General features: G+C 42.7%; 1 protein-coding gene across 2 annotated transcripts in view; it reads left to right on the top strand.

The window, feature by feature from the left end:
• LOC126298660 (homeobox protein aristaless-like) overlaps positions 1-21,635 on the top strand; it is a 105,580-nt gene that overhangs the window by 64,222 nt on the left and 19,723 nt on the right. The window lies entirely within an intron of this gene.

The raw sequence follows: 21,635 nt of genomic DNA on the forward strand, positions 1-21,635 counted from the left end.
TCTGGAACTGCCATGCCTCTGTGCACAATAAATCAGTGCCAGTACAGCATTTCTGTCCTTGGCCACATCCTGACTACCACTGACAATGAGTGCAGGTTGGTTTAGGTGAATCATTCCAGGGAATATTGTCGTTGCTATTTGTTGATGCCTCTCTATCCCTCCGTATGTGGCACGTATGGCTACCACAGCAGCTACTACCCATGCCCTTTCCATTATTCACTGACAGAAAAAATTGCAACATCAAACAATAATTAATGTGGAGTAATGAAGTGCTGGGAATATGTTTGTCTAGGTAACATATGTAAGTGATTAACATTGGAAGATCACAGGTAAATGTAAGCATGAGATAAGTCATTGTAAATTTGAAATGCTGGTACATTAATAACCAGTATAACAACTACAATGTTGAATGCTAACATGCAAATGGGCATGCATTGTGTTGTATAGGTGCCAGATGTCAGTTTTTGGGATGGAGTTGCATGCCCGTTGCACTAGGTCAGTCAATACAGGGACGGTTAATGCTGGCTGTGGATGACGCTTGATTTATCGTCTGATGATGACCTAAATGTGCTTCATTAGAGACAGACCTGGTGGTCAAGCAGGCAAAGGCATGTCAACATTCTATAGAACATGTTGGGTTACAACAGCGGTATGTGGCTAGGTGTTATCCTGTTGGAAAACACCCTTTGGAATGCTGTTCATGAATGGGAGTGCAACAAAATGAATCATCAAATTCATATACACTTTTGCAGTCAGGGTGCATGGGATAACCATGAGAGTGCTCCTGCTGTTGTACAAAATCACACCGCAGATCATAATGCCAGGTGTAGGTCCAGTGGGTCTAGCATGCAGTCATGTTGGTTCCAGGTCCTCAACTGGAAACCTTCTAACCAACATATGGCCATCACTGAACCAAGACAGGATCAGCTTTCATCAGAAAACACACTAGACCTCCACCGTAACTTCCAATGAGTCCTCACTTGACTCCACTGAAGTCGGAAATGGCAGTGGTTTGGGTTCAGTGGAAGACACACTACAAGGCATCTGGCTCTGAACTGTTCTTGTAGCAACAAATTTGTAACAGTTCTTGGTGTCGCTGTGGTGCCAACTGCTCCTCAGATTGCTGCTGCAGATGCAGTACAATGTGCCAGAGCCAATCACCTCACATCGTGGTCTTCCCTCTTGGTAGTACTGTGTGACTGCCTTACATTCTCGTGACCACTGGTGCCAGTAATCATGTACAGTGTCTACATTCCTGTCAAGTCTTTCTGAAATTTTGCAGAAGGAACATCTAGCTTCTTGTACTCCTGTTACGTGACCTCGTTCAAACTGTGAGATGCCGATATTGGTATCTTTCTCACCTTAAACGCATTCTTGGCTAACGTCAGCTAACCATGTTCAGTCTGAAAGGTAACTAACACTCGTGATGATTACAGTGTATATTTAAAGCAAACCTTATTTGCACCCTCATATTGGCACTACTAACGGCACTCTTATGTGACTGGCATGAAATTTGAATAGACATAATTTTCCAGATGTATAAACATGCCTACCAGCTTTCGTTTATATTGCACAACTCCTTCTCGGTGCTGTTTTCTTTTTGCATCAGTGTATTTGCAATAGAGGGGGCACCCTCCACCTTGGTTTCTGACAATGACCCTCATTTCACAGTATCGGCTGTTCAGAATTTTTGTAAATGCAATGGCATTGAGCACCTGACCACCATTCCTTTCCCTCCTGCATTTAATTCAGAAGCCGAGTAGATGGTCAGGACATTCAAAACATAGATGCACAAGGTAATGACAACAACCAACTCTGGGGAAGCATTCACCAGCTTCCTCACCACCTACTGCACCAGCCCTATAAGTGGACAAGGCCTGGCCAAAATCCTACATGGAGGCAGACCTCGCAGCCTCTTTGACCTACTTCACCTGACTCAGGGGGCCCATCACTGATGCACAGAGCTGTATTACCATGTGGGCTCCCATGCCTAGGCTCATACTTTTGACTGGTGCCCCAGGTGGACCCAAGGCATCATCATCAACAGTAGGGCGTGGCAACCATTTGAGACTGAGGCCAGCCAGGAGCAGCTGGTCTGGCATTGGAATCAGCTACATCCTCCACTATCACCTCAACTACTGACTGGGCATGATCACAACCATACTGGGGCAAGTCTGCCCAACAGTCTGCCTGCTACTGCTGCAATCATTGCTCCTGTATTATGTTTTCACAGTGGGTCAACAATGACAAGTGATAGGAGGCAATGGAGGTGGAGCCAATTCCTCCCTGCTAAGCCAATTCTGGCTTCCACACCACAACCACCACCACCACCACCACCACCACCACCATCACTACCACTACCACTGGCAGCCCCCTCACTACACCATTGATGGAGGTTGAGTGTTTTAGGACTGAGGTGCCCATGAAGGCTGAAATGTTGGTCCCAATTGGCCACAGCCAGTACCCACTCCCTTGCAGTCTGTGCCCCAGAAACCACCAACCAACCAGGTCTCCTACAGACAGTGCTGCTTTCTGGCCCAGCTGATCGTGTCGAAGAACTACAAGGGAGCCTTTGGCGAGATCCCGCCACCTCTATTCCGCCTTGCTTGGTGGAGTTAGTACAGGCTAGGCAATTTCTGGGCCTTCATGCTGATTAAAGATAAGAGGGGTTAAGTATCCGACAATGATTCGGATTCCCCACCCAGCCTGAGTATCGATAAGGAGAGCATATCAGAGATACTCTGGCTATGTATTCCATCTCAGCTTGCTCCTGTGCCAAGTGCCACCACTACAAGCAGCATGTCACATGGTACCAGATGCTGATGAGAATATTCCAGTAAATACTGTGGCCCAGCTCTTGCTATTGAGTCTTTGACTAGTTTTTTAAGTCTTTAGTCATGCACCATCAAACAGTAAGGTTCTGACTTTGCCTTATTAAGTTTGTGATTTGTATTGCTCTCTAGACTGTTGTATAAGCTTAAGATGATTTTTCTATGCTCTGGACTTGTTTTAGTTAGTCATTCATTTCAGGAACCTCCTGTTCTTCCACCAGTCTCTGCATTGCCATCAGTGTGAGTGATCATAAACTGCATCCTATCTACACAGAGTAGAACAGAAAACTTTGAATTATTGGCATAAAAATGTTGCTCTGTTTAATTCAGTAACCTGCTAGATTCATAGTGTCTTGCTCACTGTGCTTTAATGCAGGTACAGAGTGATAGTATCTTGCCCATGGATCACTGACAGTTTATCTCATAGAGTGATTCTTGCTGTGTATTCATCTAGGGACATATCACAACTTTACTACAGAGGAGGTATCGGTGAGGTCATCTGGAGCTGTAATATGTTAACATCACATACACCACTGCATGAACCGATCTAGGTGGTGCAGTGGTTAGCACACTGGACTCGCATTTGGGAGGACAATGGTACAATCCCGTGTCTGGCCATCCTGATTTAGGTTCCTTTGAAAGGGCACAGATGGCTTCCTTCCTCATCCTTCCCTAATCTGATGAGACCGATGACCTCGCAGTTTGATCTCTTCCCCCAAACAATCCAATCCAACTCAACCCAACCCCCCCCCCCCCCCTCGTGTTTTTCCTAGTAGACAATGACAGCTGGGGCCTATATTGTTGATATGCTTCATTGGTATGTGCACATTCTCTATGTTGCATTTAGACCAAGGTTCCATACAATTATTGGTAATACCCAACCACACAGAGTTGGTTTGGTGGATAAGGACCTGTAATATGTGGGCATCATGCATATAGTGTAACTGATGAGGGAATACCACACAGTGTAAGAGTGTCTCCTGGACCACAGTTGATTTTCTAATATACCTTTTAGTGCATACATTCATGTTGTTTCTCCCATAATTTCCTGTCTCTCTAATATCTTTCAACATGTGAGGTTGAATGTATTTTTTGACAGAATTGAGTTGGAGGTTGGATGCATGAGGCAGGTTTTACACTGGCGCCAATTTCAGTTGCATGAACCTTGGGGAAGTGATTATCATCTGTCTAGAAATGTCCTAGCAGTGGACCAGGATATTGAGAAATTTAGTATGGCAATGCGAGGAAACCTGTTAAGGTATTCATGTGCTGGATGGTACTAAGTTATGATGGCAGTCTTCTGAATTTTTGGATATATATAATTTGCTGCCACAAAGGTGGAGATTGAGAGGAGAAGCCCGCTTGGAAGGTTTGTTTCTTCAGAAGGTCAGTGGATTAATTGCAAGAGAGGAAATGACAGATGTTATTGGTATGGGTGGTGAAGCAGATTTGCTAATTACTGATAGAAACATATACAAATCAATCAAAGCAAAAAGGTAGTGTCCCTAACTGGCAGAGTCACAGGTTCCTTTTTCAGCTGAGGAAAGAGGAAATGTCTGCTGTAATTTGGAGAAGAGTGGGTTGTTGTGTCACTAAAACGCAATGTTAGGAGAGACCTATCAACAGTGACAAGGACAGAAGGCAAAGATTAAGGAAAAGGCACCAAATGAATTGAATACTGGGGGAAAAAGGAAGGAAGATTAGTGTTCAACATCACTTGAAAGATGAGCTCGTTAGAGACAGAGCACTACATTGGATGGAGGAATGATGTAGAAGGAAATCATCCCTGTACATTCCATTGCCACCCTACTGGAATTTGCCTTAAGCAACTTAGGGAAGCCACGGGAACCATAAATTTAAATGGCTGGATGAGGAGTTGAACTGCCACCCCCCTGAATATGAATGCAATGTCTTACCACTATGACAACTCCCTTAGTATGAGTAGCAGGAACTTTATTTTTCATTTATTTGTATGCTTGTATGCACTTCTGTTGGCTGTAATACACTTACTTTAAGAGCTAAGATCCTTTCCCTGGCTGAAATTTACTTGGTGCAGTCATAGATCCCAAGTCACCTTTCTAGACATTGACCTGAATCTTATTGAAATTCACACCCAAGTTCCTAGTCACACTCAAACAACTAATAAGCAACAATATCTCCTCTTTGACAACTGCCACATTTTCCACATGTAAGTACACATGGTAAACACATTTGCTGCAATACTATATCCATCATCACCCATACCAGTAACATATCCCATGCTTCCCTCTTCGACGGCATCTTAATTTAGTTAAAAACAAATATTACCTTCCCAGCAGAAAAGCTTCAGATTTAAAAACAATTACATAGCCCCTTATTGCCCAGCATTCAAAGGCCATTAACGTCTTGGTATACACTGCTCAGCCAGGATATTATGACCACAGACCTGTTATTAATATAAACCTGTCCAGGTGATAGCAACATCACCTGGTGAGGAATGACTGCTAGTCAGACACATGCATTGGGTTTGAAGTATCAGTGATTGTGCTGTCTGTGTGTAGAATGGGGATGGTGTGCTACCTATCTGAGTTTGACAGAGGGCAAATTGTGGTTTCCTGGTGGCTCGGCACAAGTATTTTGGAAACTGCACGACTTGTTAGGTGTTCGAGGAGTGCTGTGATGAGTGTCATCAACACGTGGTGAAACCAAGGTGAAACTATGTCCAGAAATGGTGGGCGGCCACCGTTCATTATAGACATTGGACATTGTATTCTGGGCAGACTGGTAAAACAGGACATGCATTGAGTACAAGCGTGTCTGAACACACAGTGCACTGAACACTCCTAACGATGGGCCTCCACAGCTGATGACCCATGCATGTGCCAATGTTAACACCACAAAATCAACAACTACAATTGAAATGGGCATGTAACCATTGGCACTGGATGTTGGTGCAGTGGCAGAGGCATTATTGCATTATCTGATGAATCCTGATACCTTCTTCATCATGCTGATGGGAGGGCATGAATTCATTGTCTTCCAGGGGAACAGTTACTTGACACCTGTACTGCAGAACAGAGATAAGCCACCAGAGCTGCTAGTTGCAGACCATGTACACCCCTTCATGATGATCAAATTTCCTAACGGCTGTGGATTTTTTTAACAAGGATAACACACCATGCCACAATGCCAAAAATGTGATGCAGTGTTTTGAGGAACACAGTGGTGAGTTCCAATTGATGTGCTGGTCCCCAACTTGCCAGATTCGAACCTGATCGAACACATCTCAGATGTGACTGGTCATGGCATTAAAGCTCATTGCCCCTCTCCCAGTAATTTATGGGAATTAGGTAACTTGTGAGTGCATATGTGGTGCCAGCCCCCTCCAGCAACCTACCAAGGCCTCATTGCTTTGATGCCATGACACGTCATCACTGTCATCTACATCAAATGTGAACATACTGGCTGTTATGTAGGTGGTCATGATGTTCTGATTGATCAGTGTATTATGATGTGAGAACACCAACTTTCTCAATTCAGATCCTGAAATGGGATCACCCCTTCTCATAGCCTTCACATATAAATTGTGAGGCAATGCTCATCTTGGGTACAATACTCAGTATGCCAAGTGAAGACCCCATCCTGTGCCCAGTGGCAGGCACCTCATGGAACTTGGCCAGTCTTAAGAGGGTACAGGTTTGGTGATCCCATGGTCTCTGAAAACATAACTGGTCAGTGCCAACAGTCCTCTATAACCATATTACCAAATTAATTACAATGTGAGTCCCACAGTGTTTGATCATAGGCCCACTACCATTTGGGATCCTGGCTTAACCATCAGGATAGGTAGCATGGTAAAAGATATATGAGTTGTATTAGACTTGTCTAGATAATGTTAGAATTGAGCATTATTTCTGCAACAGTTTTTAGGATGCAAATGGATAATATTTCTTGAAACTAAAATAGAAACTGCCTTCCACTTGAAAATGTACTCAAAAGATTGGTCCTCCACAGCAGTCAACTTGTAAAGTTAAGAATGTAGTTTTTATCAGGATATATCTGTATCAGAATGTATTTGTTTGTATTAAAAGGGAAGAACAGACATTTTGACAAGGTTTTACCTTTCTATCTTGAGATAATCATACATTGTGTAACTATTACCCTGAAATGGCTTGAAAATGTGGCACTAAATATTAAGATATTAGTAGTTAAGCAAAATAACTAGCAATTCAAACACAAAAAAACCATGGACATGCTCTGTTGTGGTGCAAAAGCAGGACTCCCTTAATTCAAACCTATGTGTTTTCTCATTCTGCAGTGTTACAAATATTACTGTGGAAGAATTACTGGATGAAAGATATGATGAAGGGCTGACAGATGACAGAAACCTAGAAAATACTACTACCATTATAATATCTTTTGACATGGAGTATATTAAGGCAGGCTCGTATGTCACAAAAGTTGACATGTCGGCTCAGTTGTAGACCAACATTACAAGCATGAAAACATGCTCTTTCAAAAGCATTTGTAAGGCAAATGATTCACCATGAAATTGATGTGCCCATTCCACAGTCTTCAGTCCAGTTACAAGGAGAGCCTCTTCTCTCATGGAGTGGGAAGTACACCTCAGCCATCAGAGGCACATATGTGACTCTATAAATGCTCAAATGCCAACAAACTGCAAATAACCTCTCATTCTTCTGAGTAATCAGAGCTGAACTAATGAAAGAGAGTAAGAAGTAGTTTTGGCAAGTATTCTTTGACCAAATCATCAATTCCTCTGGCTAAATTAAAGTATAATGCAGTAACCAGCTATAGCAGCTCTACTGATGGGAGGATATCTCCCAATGACCTTTGGAGACATTACCCAGACAACTTCTGGATCATACTATGACATTTTGGCAACAAACTGAAGAAAATTCATGGTCAGAAATACATGCTTACTTTTTGTTGACATAACAAACCAGTCACTTTTCAGTTTCTATGGGGATCATGTACAAAAAAGAACTTAATGTAAAACCTGGGAAACAATCAATAGGAATGAAATCCAGTGACTGTACTGGCTATGGGACAGGACCTCTCTTTCCAGTCCACCAATGAGGTATCTGTTGTTTGATGCTCACACACATTTATATTGTAGTGGGGTGGTGCATCACTGTGTTGAAAGAATTTCCTCATTTCATCAAATGTGGCATCATATAATAATTGGGAGTTTTTTATTTCTAAAAGAAAAAATTAAAGTACCTAGGCCATAGCTCTTGTAGGGCTGACAGGGCATGCTTGCTCCAGTTTTATAAAGCTCTTATGTGATCCCAGCTCTATTATGTGTGCACATTGTACAGATCCACAAGAGCTACTTACCTCAACATCACTGATGTTATTTACCATGAGGGATTAGAGTTGTTACAAGTGACTTAATGATCAACTGAATTTCTAGCCCCTGTGTCAAGGCTTGACATCTGGTGGTAAGTCCACATCTATAGTTTCTTCACCCTTTGAGAATGACTGAAAAGTGCAATGTACTGACAAATGTCATGGAACAAATGCCAACCTTAATCAAAGCTTTGAACCAACCACTGCCCTGGGTACTGCAGATGCCCAAAATTATTTTAGATTTACTGAATCAGACAATGGAAAATCCAGGATGAAATAATGACAATATTATCAAAATGATACATTGCTACTCACAATATAATGGAGATGGTTGAGTTGCAGACAGGCACAGCAAACAACAAACAACAAACTCTCCCTCCATCCCTCCCTCCCTCCCTCCCTCCCTCCCTCCCTCCCTCTCTCTCTCTCTCTCTCTCTCTCTCTCTCTCTCTCTCTCTCTCTCTCTCTCTCTCTCTCTCTCTCTCTCTCTCTCTCCCCCTTTCAACACACACTCACACACACACACACACACACACACACACACACACACACACACACACACACACACACACACGTGCAAACACATCTCCCACACCCACAACAACTGTCTCTGGATTCCAAGGCCAGACTGCGAGCTACAGCGCATGGTGGATGAAGCAGACTGAGAGACTAAGTGATGGCGGAAAAGAGGAGGCTGGGTCAGGGAAAGGGTGGGATAGGGGGGTAGGGGTGAGGGACAGTAAAGTGCTGCCTTTGGGAGTATACAGCGACAAGGTGGGGAGATGGTGTGGAGGCAGCAAGGTACAGTTGAGTGGGCCGAAAAAGGTTGGGGAGGGGGGGGGGGTGAAAAGTAAAAAGACTGTCAGTGCATTCATGGAATAGAAGGCTGTGTGGGGACAGGGAAGGGGATAGACAGGTGATGAAAACTGGCTAATGAAGGTTGAGGCCAGGAGGGTTACGAGAACATAGGATATAAAGCAGGGAGAGTTTCCACCTGCACAATTCAGAAAAGCTGATGTTGGTAGGAAGGATCCAAATGGCACAGGCTGTGAATTGTCATTGAAATGAATTATATTGTTTTGGTCAACATGTTCAGCAACTTGGTGGGCCAGCTGTTTCTTGGCCACAGTTTGCCGGTGATTGTTCAAGTGGACAGGCAGCTTTTTGGTTGTCATGCCCACACAGAATGCAGCACATTGGTTACAGCTCAGTTTGAATATCACTGGTTTCACAGGTACATTTACATCCACATCCATACTCCGCAAGCTACCTGACCATGTGTGGCAGAGGGTACCTTGAGTACCGCTATCAGTTCTCCCTTCTATTCCAGTCTCGTATTGTTTGTGGAAAGAAAGACTGTCGGTATGCCTCTGTGTGGGCTCTAATCTGTCTGACTTTATCCTCATGGTCTTTTCACAAGATATACTTAGGAGGGAGCAATATACTGCTTGACTCCTCAGTGAAGGTATGTTCTCGAAACTTCAACAAAAGCCTGTAATGACTACTGAGCGTCTCTCTTGCAGAGTCTTCCACTAGAGTTTATCTATCATCTCCTTAATGCTTTCACGATTACTTAATGATCCTGTAATGAAGTGTGCTGCTCTCTGTTGGATCCCACACCGGCGAGCAGTATTCAAGCAGTGGGTGAACAAGTGTACTGTAACCTACTTCCTTTGTATTCGGACTGCATTTACTTAGGATTCTTCCAAGAATCTCAGTCTGGCATCTGCTTTACTGATGATTAATTTTATATCATCATTCCATTTTAAATCACTCCTAATGCCTACTCCCTTATGGAATTACCTGCTTCCAGTTGCTGGCCTGCTATATTGTTGCTTAATGAAAAGGGATCTTTCTTTCTATGTATTCACAGTACATTACATTTGTCTACATTGAAATTCAATTGCCATTCCCTGCACCATGCATCAATTCATTGCAAATCCTCCTGCATTTCGGTACAATTTTCCATTGTTACAACCTCTCGATATACTACAGCAGCATCTGCAAATAGCTTCAATGAACTTCCAATGTTATCCACAAGGTCATTTATATATATTGTGAATAGCAATGGTCGTACAACACTCCCCTGTGGTACACCTGAAATCACTCTTACTTCGGAAGACTTCTCTCCATTGAGAATGACATGCTGCATTCTGTTATCTATAAATCCTTCAATCCAATCACACAATTGGTCTGATAGTCCATTTGCTCTTACTTTTTTCATTAAATGACTGTGAGGAACTGTATCAAATGCCTTGCGGAAGTGAAGAAACATGGCATCTACCTGGGAACCCATGTCTATGGCCCTCTGAGTCTCGTGGATGAATAGTGCAAGCTGGGTTTCAAATGATCATCTTTTTCGAAACCCATACTGATTCCTAAAGAGTAGATTTCTAGTCTCCAGAAAAGTCATTATCCTCGAACATAAAACGTGTTCCAAAATTCTACAACTGATCGATTTTAGAGATATAGGTCTATAGTTCTGCACATCTGTTCAATGTTCCTTCTTGAAAATGGGGATGACCTGTGCCGTTTTCCAATCTTTTGGAATGCTGTGCTGTTCTAGAGACCTACGGTACACCGCTGCAAGAAGGGGGGCAAGTTCCTCCGTGTACTCTGTGTAAAATCGAAAGGTATCCCATCAGATCCAGCGTCCTTTCCTCTTTAGAGCGATTTTAATTTTTTTTTCTATCCCTCTGTCATCTATTTAAATATCTACCATTTTGTCATTTGTGCGACAATCTAGAGAATGAACTACAGTGCCGTCTTTCTCTGTGAAACAGCTTTGGAAAAAGACATTTAGTATTTCGGCCTTTAGTCTGTCATCCTCTGTTTCAGTACCATTTTGGTCACAGAGTGTCTGGACGTTTTGTTTTGATCCACCTACCGCTTTGACATAAGAGCAAGATTTCTTAGGATTTTCTGCCACGTCAGTACATAGAACCATACTTTTGAATTCGTTGAACACCTCTCGCATAGCCCTCCTCAGACTGCATTTCGCTTCATGTAATTTTTGTTTGTCTGCAGGGCTTTGGCTTTGTTCATGTTTGCTGTGTAGTTCCCTTTGCTTCTGTAGCAGTTTTCTAACTCAGTTGCTGTGCCACAGTGGCTCTTTTCCATCTATTACCATCTTGCTTGGCACATACTCATCTAATCCATGTTGTACGGTGGTTTTGAACTTTGTCCACTGACGCTCAACACTATCTGTACTGGAGATAAAACTTTTGTGTTGAGCCATCAGGTAGTCTGAAATCTACTTTTTGTAACTTTTGCTAAACAGAAAAATTTTCCTACCTTTTTTAATATTTCTATTTATGGCTGAAACCACCAATGCTGTAACTGTTTTATGATCACTGATTCCCTGTTCTGCATTAACTGTTTCAAGTAGTTCAGGTCTGTTTGTCATCAGAAGGTCTAATATGTTATCACCACATGTCGGTTCTCTGTTTAACTGCTCAAGGTAGTCTTCAGATAATGCACTTTAAAAAATTTCACTGGATTCCTTGTCCCTGCCACCCATTATAAACATTTGAGTCTCCCAGTCTATATCTGGTAAATTAAAATCTCCACCCAAAATGATAACATGGTCGGGAAACGCACTCAAAATGTTTTCCAGAAGTTTTCTTCAGGTGTTCTGCCACAACAGGGGGCCTATAGGGACATCCAAGTACCATGTTTGAGCCTGCTTTAACTGAGACCTTCACCCAAATTATTTCACATTTCACATCTCTGTCAATTTCCTTTGATACTTTTTCACTTTTTATCACTACAAACATGCCTCCCCCATCACTGTCCAGCCTGTCTGTGTGGTGCACATTCCAATCTGAGTTTAGAATTTCATTACTGTTTACATTGGTTTCAGCCAACTTTCTGTCTGTAGTACTATGTGGGCATTGTGACCATTTATTAATGAGAAAAGTTCTGGGACCTTTTTATAGACAGTCTTGCAGTTTACTATTACCACATTAATATTGTCATGCTCTGTTGTGTTTTGCCTACTGCTATCTTGTCGCATCTCAGGAGGCGTCTTGTATGACCTAGGGAGTGAATTCTCTAACCTAAAAAACTCACATGTGCACTCCACACATACTCCGCTACCCTTGTAGCCACTTCCTGCATGTAGTGCACTCCTGACCTATTCAGGGCACCCTACATTTCTCCACCCGATAGTGGAGGTCGAGAAATTTGCACCCTAGATCTCCACAGAATGACCTGAGCCTCTGGTTTAAGCCTTCCACTCGGCTCCAAACCAGAGGACAGCGATTGATTCTGGGAACAACACTACAAATAGTGAGCTCAGATTCCACCTTCACCATTTCCGCCAACCACTTGTATCAACTGACTTGAAAGCTTTGTGGACAGAGACGTTATTGCTTTTCGTACTTACCATATATCTCAATTAGCTAATAAGGACTTAGGTAAATCAGCCTATGTCTCGCCTTCTTCTTTGTCTTTATATACTCGTAACAGGCGGAAAATATCTCTAAATGAGTCTGTATTTATTTGGGTTAAAGGAAAAGGTGTATGTGAATATGTAAAGTTTGTTGGTGATTGTACTGTATATTTTCATAAATAAAGTTTTTATTTGCAAACTGATCTGTAGCGTAGCTGAGAACCGCACAAGTGTACATCTAGAACCAGGGGGCTCAAGAAGGCTAACTGTCTCTGTCACACCACAAAGGCAGGAGTCATTGGTGCCAACATGAGCAACAATTTGCAGTCAGATGCACCCAGTGCTCTCTATTGGCGCTGGCAGGTCCTCTTCCACATCTCGGATGGGACCCCCCAGAAAGCAGACAGAGTGAACACTGGCCTTCTTCCCTGACCATTCTGCTATTTCCCTAAAGGGCTCCATCACCCCGCCTAACACTGGAGCTCCCAATCATTAATAAACCCCTCCCCATGTGTGCCTGCTCGGACCTTGCTGAGGGAGTGGCCACATGTCCACTCACAGGCAGAGCGGGCAATGCCACACGGCCAGCCTCCATACTGACCCTCAGCCTCAAGCGACGCAAATGCCGTTGAACCTACCACTCCCCTTGGGGCGAGAATGGCCCAACCGCGCCTGGTACCCACGAATATGTCTCGACAGCAGGGTCTGTGGGTGAAGCACGTAACACCTGGGGCATACCATGCAATGCAGCAGACTCCCCACTGTCGCTACACTCCAAGGCAGCAGCCTGAAGAAGGCTGACCGTGGCCATCAGCACTTTCAGCTGTTCGCGAACAGTGTTGAGCTCCTCCTGCATCTGTACACAGCAATCACACATCCCATCCATCCTAAGAAATCAACAATTTACTCGACTGCTAATTCACTAAGGGCAGCTGCTAGCTGACTACACGGTCGTTATTAGACACTTCTTGTTGGAAACAATGAAAATAAGCACTAACTGTCTCTGGACTGTAATCAAAACATACACGAAATCTATGGAACATTATTACTAGTACTTGAAAATTAAGCTTCCTAAAAGCAACAACACACAGAAAAAGAAGTGACAAGCAAGGAAAACAGAGTTAATACTTAAATTTACATAGCGTTCTGCACAGGAGATGTGAAGCAGATGGCAGTTATGATGACACTAGCAGTACTGGCTCTACAGCTGACTAACGGGACTCTCTCTGACTGTATTCAAAACAAACAAGAAATCTATGAAACACTATTACTAGTACTCGAAAATTAAAGCTTCCTAAAAGCAAAAACACATGGAAAAAGAAGTGACAAGTAAGAAAAACACAGTTAATACTTAAATTTATGTAGCTTTCTGCACAGGAGATGTGAAGCAGATGGCAATTACTATGACAGGTAGCCCTGCCTTTGATGGGATAGGTGATACTTGTGATTAGAATGGAGTAGGTGGTGGTGGGAGGATGTATGAGACAGGTCTTGCATCTAGATCAATTACAGGGATATGAGCCATGAAGTAAGGAGCTGGGTGCAGAGGTTGTGTAGGGATGGACGAGGATATTGTGTAGGTTGGGAGGTCAGTGGAATACCACTGTTCGAAGGATGGGAAGGGTAGTGGGTAGGACATTCTCTATTTCAAGACATGATGAGAGATAGTTGAAAACATGGTGGAGAATGTGATTCAGTTGCTCCAGTTCTGGGTGGTACTGAGTCACGAGGGGGGATGCTCCTTTGTGGCCAGATGGAGAGACTTTTGGAGGTGGTAGTTGAATGGTAAGATAAGCCACAGGAGATCATTCTCTGAACAAGTTTGGGAGAGTGATTATGTCTGTGAAGGCCTCAGTGAGACCTTTGGCATCCTTTGAGAGGGAATGCTTGTCACTACAGATGTGATGGCCATACGTGGTTTGGCTGTATAGAAGCAACTTCTTGGTATAGAACGGGTGACAGCTGTTGAAGTGTAGGTATTGCTAGTGGTTGGTAGGTTTTATATGGACAGAGGTACTGATGTAGCCATCTTTCAGATGGAGGTCAATATTGAGAAAGATGGCTTGTTGAATTGAGGAGGACGAGGTGAAGCAAGAGGGGCAGAAGGTGTTGAGTTACTCAGTTCACTCATCCTACTGTTCCCAAATCACCCCCTGTTAACATTCCAGAGTTTTTTAACCTTGAATTTTGCCTCACCATCATTTGCTAAATCCCTCAAGATTGAAGCTAACCTTACATCTACATAAAAAAAACGTAATCCACCACATAAAAACTGATCCTCACCTTATTATCTTACCTGCTGATAAAGGTTCCACCACTGTGGTTTTGAAACTGCTTGGATTATCTGGCAGAAGGACTCCACCAGCTGTCAGATTTGTCCACCTATAAACCATGCTACAGTGACCCCATTCCAGAAATCCAGCAAGATTTCCAGTCCCTTATCAAATCCTTAGAACCATCCCAGAATGTCTCCCTTGAGTCTCTCTCCTCACCCCTATAATTCCCCACACTCCTGTCTTCTACATGCTTCCTGAAGTCCACAAATCCAACCACCCAGTATGCCCCATTGTGGCCATTTACTGTGGCCCCACTGAGAGAATATCTGCTTGCACAGACCAACACCTTCAGCCTATTACCCACAATCTACCTTCCTATATAAAAGATAGCAACCATTTCCTTTATCGGCTCTCCATCATTTCTATTTCTTTACCACACAGTGTCCTGCTCATCACTATTGATACCACCTACCCTTACACTATGCTCATGGCCTTGCTGCTACAGAACACTGTCTTTCCCAATGCCTGACAAATTCCAAACTTAAAACCTCCTTTTCCGCAACCAAAACCAACTATATCATCACTCACAGTTACTTCTCCTTTGAAGACATTACCTACAAACAAATCCAGGGTACAGCAATGGGCAGCTGCATGGCACCATTCTATGCCAACCTATTCATGGGCCATGTGGAGGAATCCCTTCTAACCATTCAGAATCCCAAACCCCTCACCTAGTTCTGATTCACTGATGACTCATAATATGAATCAAGGGGGAGGACACCTTATCCACATTCCTCCAGAACCTCAACACCTTCTCTCCAATTTGCTTCACCTGGTCCTCCTCAACCCAACGAGCCACCTTCCTCAATGTTGACCTCCACCTCAATGATGGCTACATCAGTACCTCCATCCATGTCAAACCTACCAACCACCAGAAATCCCCCCACTTTGACAGCATTCTTCACCAGGGTTTCAACTACTGATAGTCATGCCCTGAAATAAGGAGTGTCCTACACACTAGCCCCCCCCCCCCCCCCCCCTCCCTCTGTCCCACAGAGATATTCCACTGTCCACCGAACTTACACAATACTCTTGTCAATCCCTACATCCCTACTCAACCCCCCCCCCCCCCCTGCTCCCAATCTGTTGTCTCATGGCTCACATCCCTATAACAGTTCCAGATGCAAGACACCCCACACAATCTACCACCACCACCTACTCCAGTCTGTTCATGAGCATCGCCTATCCTGTGAAACCAGAGTCACATGATCTACAAGCTAAGCTACAATCACTGTCCAGCATTCTACGTGGGCATGGCAACCAACAAGCTGTCTGTCCACATGAATGGCCACTGCAAAACTGTAGCCAACAAACTGCTGGACCAGCCAGTTGCTGAGAAGGTTGTCTAACACAATGTTCTTCACGTCAATGTCAATTCACAGCTTTTGTCATTTGGATCCTTCCCTTCAACACCAGCTTTTCTGAATTTTACGGGTAGAACTCTCTCTACAATATATCCCACATTCACGCAACCCTCCTGGCCTCAACCTTCATTAGTCACTGTTCTTCACCCACCTATCCTCTTTCCTGTTCCCTGTTCCCACTCCGGCCCCACAAAGCCTTCTACTCCATGAACATACCCACAGTCTTTGTCTTTTTACCTTGTTCCTCTTCTGTTCCCACCACCCACTCACACACACCCCTGTCCTCCACCTTACCTCCCAACTGTAGTGTAGTGTAACGACGTAAGTTTTGTATAAATGATTTTCTTTTGACATATGACCATGTGCAGGCTTCATCATCAACGTCAGTTACAAAACACTTCAAAATTATTTAAACTCTTTTTAAAGTTGTCTCTGAATGGTTCTTGAACGAAACTGTAATTAAAACATCAACCTTTGAGTTGTATGTGCAGAATTACGTCACTCAGTCCAATTGGTTTGCACAAACTCTTTTCAATTTAGATGTCATTTGTTTCTTCTCAGAAATTATATTAATGCAAGTTATCTGCTTTAATAAATATTAAAGCCTCATGGAATAAACTTTTAAGACTCAAACTCACGATGATCTTGTCAAATAAATCAGTAATCCTTCTGCCTTAATATAATTCTTCATAAATAAATTCTCGGAACATGCATTTAAACTTTTGTAGTATACACTAGTTTATTATCTACATATATACTACAAACAGAGGTTAACCTGAGCCCAGACTAGATAGGATTGAACATTTACAACATGATGAAGCTTTCTATGGTGTCATTGTTGTAGAAACATTACAAAATCTTATTTTTTCAGTTTTTTGGAAGCACGATGCAACAACTGAGTTTCAGGATCTTCTGTTGCTCTTTGGCTGTCAACCTGTGACATATAGTGGCCAGCAATTTTCTCTCTGGTCCCATTAGTGAAGATGCTGTCTCTGTTTGTTGCACCGCCCTCTCCGTATATGAAACATAAAAATAAATACAAAACTTAAGATAATTCACAAACATTACAAATACTACAAAATACATAAACAAAACACTAAATTAAACTTATGTTCACCTGCAAACTGGGCTGACACTGGTGGATGGGTGACGCATCAATTTCGCGTCCCGCTACACTAGCCGCCCTACCATCTCCCGACCTCATCCCTGTGTGCCCCCACAGGCAGCAGTTTACCATCTCCCACCCCTACTCTGCTATCCTTCCTCCTCACTGACCCCAGCATCCACATTACTCCCACCACCCAGACTGATTCTTCCATCACACACTGTAGCTCACAGTCTGGCCTCAGCAATCGGAGACAGTTGTCACATGTATATGAGTTGCGTCTGCATGAGTGTATGCTGTCTAATTACTCGTCTGCAGTCTTTAGACTTACTTGGGTGTAGGAGGCTTGATACTCCATATTTAATGGAATTCTAAGTAAGTACCATCATACATTCATTATTTTTAATTTTATCACGTAAAGCTTTTACCTTAATCAGTTTTTAAGGCAGGTTTAGAATAATGTCCTTGTTTATATATTTTACTATTTCTGTGTTAGTGTGAATGTGTAAATGAATGTGAATGAGAATGGGAAAAAGCAAGTGTGATTTTAGATGAGTTTCTATTTTACAGTGCCTTAAATTTTATACATTTTAATCACAGTTGTAATTGGGCAACTCATACAAATACATGGGTATAATAACACTTTGGAGGGATATGAAATGGAATGATCACATAGGCTCAGACGTAGGTAAAGCAGGTGGCAGGCTTTGGTTTATTGCTAGAATATGGAGGAAATTCAATCAGACTACAAATGAGATTGCTTACAAATCACTCATGCAATTCATTCTAGAAAATTGCTCAAGGGTGTGGGGCACATACTAAATAGGACCAACATGGGATATTGAACGCACACAGAAAGGGGCAGCACAAATGGACACCAGTGTGTTTAGCCCATGGGAGAGAGTCACAGAGAAGTTGAAGAAACTGAAATGGCAGACTCATGAAGATATATGAAAACTATCCTCAGAAAGCTTACTTACACTTTAAGAACCAGCTTTAAATTGTGACTCCATATGTAAATGGAATAGGAAAAGCCGTAATAATTGGTACAGTGAGATGTACCCTCTGTGATGCACTTCACAATGGTTTGTAGAGCATAGATGTAGATGTAGCTATCTGTCTGAGACTATTTTAGCAATTCCACTAATGAATTTGCCATTTAGTGCACATGCCGCCCCCTCTTCCCCTCTAGCCTATGCAAAATTCTGTAATGTTATCAGACCACCATCTCCATCCTACTGTTATTGCCATTATAAGTGAACACACTATAAAACTAGGCCCTTGCAGTCACTCACAACTACCTATTCCAAATTCACACAGAAATAAAACATACTACACTAACTTCAGAACCACATGAAAAATTTACCAGCCAGCATGTGTTTCTTATATGGTATTCTACAGAAGTTTGATTATTGGAAAAATACATGTACTCATATGAAGTGTCCACCCTCAAAACATCCAATATCCAAATCCTGGACTGATTACCAGCTGCTCCCTGTTCTTCAGCACATCCTTTCATTTTGCAACTCAATCACACTCAAGCTATGTAAGCCTACAGACCCTTCTTTAGTTCCTCTTGCATCTTTCCCTGTCCTTTGCCCACCATACATCTACATCTACAGCTACAAAAATACTCCACAATCCACTTTATGGATCATGGTGGAGGGTAGCATGTACTGCTACTAGTCATTTCCTTTTCTGTTCCACCTGCAAATAGAGTGAGGGAATAACGACCATATACACACATCAAAAAAAAGTTTTGCATCACCCCAGTTCCCAGACCTCCTGAAGATTGAAGTTAACTGTGGATATTGTATCACAGACACAGTCCCTTTCATTGTTCAGAGATGTCACTAAACCTGCCCAGAGATGTGAAAAACCATGCATAAGCAGTGCTTATTAGACAGAGGGGGTCTGACAGCTGATCAGTTCCAGTCATTCCACCAGGAAAGAAGTACACGGCTCATGTTGTCTGTAGTTCAACTATGCCTAGACAGTAAATACCACAATTTGATCATGTCCGCATTCTTACTTTGTGACAGGACAGGCGCTCAACAAGGGAAGTGTCCAGGCATCTCAGAGTGAACCAAAGTGATGTTGTTCAGACATGGAGGAGATACAGAGAGACAGGAACTGTCAATGACATGCCTCACTCAGGCTGCCCAAGGGCTACTACTGCATAGGATGACCACTACCTATGGATTATGGCTCAGAGGAACACTGACAGCAATGCCACCATGTTGAATAATGCTTTTTGTACAAGCAGGAGGTTGTGTTATGACCCAAACTGTGTGCAATAGGCTGCATGATGCGCAACTTCACTCCCGACGTCCATTGCGAGGTTCATCTTTGCAACCACGACACCATGCAGTGTGGTACAGATGGGCCCAACAACATGCCAAATGGACTGCTCAGGATTGGCATCATGTTCTCTTCACCGATGAGTGTTGTATATGCCTTCAACCAGACAATCATCGGAGACATGTTTGGAGGCAACCCGCTCAGGCTGAAAGCCTTAGAAACGCTGTCCAGCAAGTGCAGCATGGTCAAGGTTCCATGCTGTTTTGGGGTGGCATTGTGTGTGGCTGACATACACCACTGATGGTCATGGAAGGCACCAAAATGGCTGTACAATATGTGAATGCCATCCTCCAACTGATAGTGCAACCATATGAGCAGCATATTGGCTAGGCATTCGTCTTCATGGATGACAATTGGCACCCCTATCGTGCACATCTTGTGAATGACATCCTTCAGGATAATGACATCACTCAACTAATGTGGCCAGGATGTTCTCCAGACATGAACCCTATCGAACATGCCTGGGATAGATTGAAAAGGGCTGGTTATGAATGGGGTGACCCACCAACCATTCTGAGGGATCTACGCTGAATCACCATTGAGGAGTGGGACAATATGGACCAACAGTGCACTGATGAAGTTGTGGATAGTATGCCACGATGAATACAGGCATGCATCAATGCAAGAGGACATGCTACTGGGTATTACAGGTACCAGTGTGTACAGCAGCCTGGACCACCACCTCTGAAGATCTCACTGTATGGTGGTACAGCATGCAAATGTGTGGTTTTCATGAGCAATAAAAACGGCAGAAATGATGTTTATGTTGATTTCTATTCCAGTTTCCTGTACAGATTCTGGATCTCTCGGAACTGCACTGATGAAAAACTTTTTTTTTATGTGTGTATATGCCTCCATACGAGCCCTGATTTCACATACCTTACCTTCATGGTCCTTACATGCAATATATGGTGGTGGCAGTAGAATTGTGCAGCAGTCAGCTTCAAATGCTGGTACTCTTAATTTTCACAATACCACCCCATGAAAAGAATGTTGCCTTCCCAGCATGGATTCCCATTTGCATCCCTGGTGCATATCTGTAACACTTGCATTTTATTCAAACCTATGAGTAACAAATTTAGCAGCCTGATTCTCAATTGCTTTGATGACTTCCGTTAATCTGGCCTGGCATGGATCCCAAACACTTGAGTGGTGTTCAGAATAAGTCACTATAGCATCCTATAAGCGGTCTCCTTTACAGATGAACTACATTTTCCTAGAATTCTCACAATAAACCTAAGTTGACCATTTGCCTTCACTACTGCATTCCCCACATACTGTTTCCATTTCATACCACTTTGCAACTTTATGCACAGGTATTTAAGTGATTGTGACTGTGTCAAGCAGGATAATACTCCCATATAATCATTATACATTATTTTTATTACTTTTTTCACTAGTGAGTTTCATTTTCTTATTTTATACTAAATTTTGCTTCTCAAATTATCCCTCAATTTTAGCAATTTTGAACTGAAACTGACACATTGTTTACTGACATTTTCTCTTTGACTTCCTATGTATCTGATGCCTTTTCCTTTATCTTTACCTCTCTTCTTACCTCAGACCCATCATAACTTTGGTCCTTGTGTTTCAAGTGACGTATCCATTTCCCACCTCTGCCAACTTTTGGTTTGTTTGTCCACTGAAGCACGAACCTGTAGTTCTGAGAGCTGTAAGTACTGTTTTGTTCATTTATGTTATGCTTGGTGTTGGACTCCTGGATGTTGTAGGTTTAACTAAAACATATGTAACATACATCACTACAGCTTCATTTATAAAAAGCAATATAAGAGACTGGCCAACACACCAAGAGATACTGTGGCCCTATTCTTGCTTATTTTGAAGTTCAGAACTGCATAATCAATTACATTAGTACAAAAATTATGAATATGA

The sequence above is a fragment of the Schistocerca gregaria genome, chromosome X (assembly GCF_023897955.1).
Source record: "Schistocerca gregaria isolate iqSchGreg1 chromosome X, iqSchGreg1.2, whole genome shotgun sequence".
NCBI lineage: Eukaryota > Metazoa > Arthropoda > Insecta > Orthoptera > Acrididae > Schistocerca > Schistocerca gregaria.